Source organism: Chrysochloris asiatica, unplaced genomic scaffold, assembly GCF_000296735.1.
Source record: "Chrysochloris asiatica unplaced genomic scaffold, ChrAsi1.0 scaffold00031, whole genome shotgun sequence".
NCBI classification, from domain to species: domain Eukaryota; kingdom Metazoa; phylum Chordata; class Mammalia; order Afrosoricida; family Chrysochloridae; genus Chrysochloris; species Chrysochloris asiatica.
In genome coordinates this window covers 18,807,735-18,809,626 of record NW_006408549.1, presented here as the reverse complement: position 1 = coordinate 18,809,626, position 1,892 = coordinate 18,807,735, and positions in this window count along the sequence as shown.

Genomic DNA, 1,892 nt, shown 5'->3' with positions numbered 1-1,892 from the left:
ACCTGGCCAACTGATTGGAATGATCCAATATCATTAATATCACATGCAAGTAAAATATTGCTGATGATAAATCAAAAAGGTTGCAACAGTAAATCCATAGGGAACTTCCAAAGGTTCAGGCCAGATTTAGACCAGCACTTGGAACAAGGGTTCGTTGCTGATGTCAGATGTCTCTTAGCTGAAAGCAGAGAATACCAGAAAAATGTTTACCTGTGCCTTATTGACTATGCAAGTACTTTCGACTGTGTGAATCATGACAAGATATGAATGACATTGTGTAGAATGGGTGTTCCTGAGCACTTAATTTTACTTGAGGAACCCTATACGCAGACCAAGAGGCAGAACAAGCAAATACTGAATGGTTTGAAATTAGGAAAGATGTGTGTAAGGATGCAACTTTGCTTTCTAAAAATGAAAAGGAGTTAAAATACTTATTGATGAATATCAAAGACCACAGCCTCAGTATAGGTTGCACTTCAGTGTGAAGAAAGGAAAAATCCTCACAATGGACCAATAAATTGCATCAAATATGTATGAAGGATTCATAATCATCTATTAAAGAGCATGTATATGATTATGAATATATATGTACAGACTTATCTTTAGCTACATCTTAAAAGTGGTGATTCCAGACAATAAACAGTGAACTGATAACCACAAGGATCATTGTTTGAGTCTGCCAGATGCTCTGTGGGAGAAAGATGAGGCGTTTTGATCCCGTGAAGATTTTAAAGCCTCAGAAATGCTATACAGCGTCACTATGAGTTTGAACTGACTCAATGGTACTTAGCAACATTAAATGTTCTGGGTGGTGAAAATGGATAGCATACTTAAATGCCGTCTCAAAGATAAACTGTTCAAGTCCATCCAACGTACATTTGAATAAAAGCCTGGCTGGCAATCTACTTCCAAAAAGCATCCACTGAAAACCCTGTGGAACAAAGTTCCACTCTGACAATATAGGATCACTGTAAATCAGAACCTACTTGATGGTAACTGCTTTTGTTCTATAGCCATATCTACAACAATGCACACATTCTATATATTTTACTTCTCAGTACTGTGTATTTGTTGATTCAGTTGTATCAGATTTTTCCAAATTAAAAAACACAAAGGTTGTAAATAAAGTGTGTTTCATTCCATGAAGAAAAATATTATTTGTTACCTGACAATCAACATTTTTTCTCAGTTTGGGATGTATGAACATAATGTTATTTTTTAAGAAATCCAGCCCAACTACCGCCTGACTATCTTGTCTTTTCTCACATTTTGTGAAATGCAGTGAAATTACTCCCAAAGATTGGACCATTTTTCTGATAAATTTGCCCATTTCTCAATTTCTGTTTTTGATAAAACACACAATAATCTGGGAAAATGTGAACTTAGTTCTGGAGACATCTGAGTCCAGCTGACAATGAATTGCCTGGTGGGCCAAGTTCTGTCATTGGAAACTCAGAAGCAATTCACACTGAAATAAGTGTCTAAGGGTGTGGGAACATGTGGACAGATTCTGTCCCCTATGTTTAACTTGGCAGACTCCGTCCTTACCACTCACTGAATTGCCTTAGAACAATGACATCTTCTTAGATGATTTTAATGACCAGGTTTTTGTCTTATTTATCTAGTGTTGCTATAACAGAAATGCCACATGTGAATGACTCCAATAAGCAGACATTTATTTTCTCACAGTTTAGGATGCTTGAAGTCCAAATTCAGGGTTCTGGCTCTAGGATAATGTTGTTGTTTTTTTCTGTGTGAGTTCTGAAGGAAGGTCTTTGTTTCTTCAGCTCCTGCTTCATAGCTCCTTGGAGATCTCCATGTAACTTGGCATCTATCTTACTCCATCTCTGAGTTTTAGTTTACTTGTTTAATATCTGTTCTATCTCAGAAGA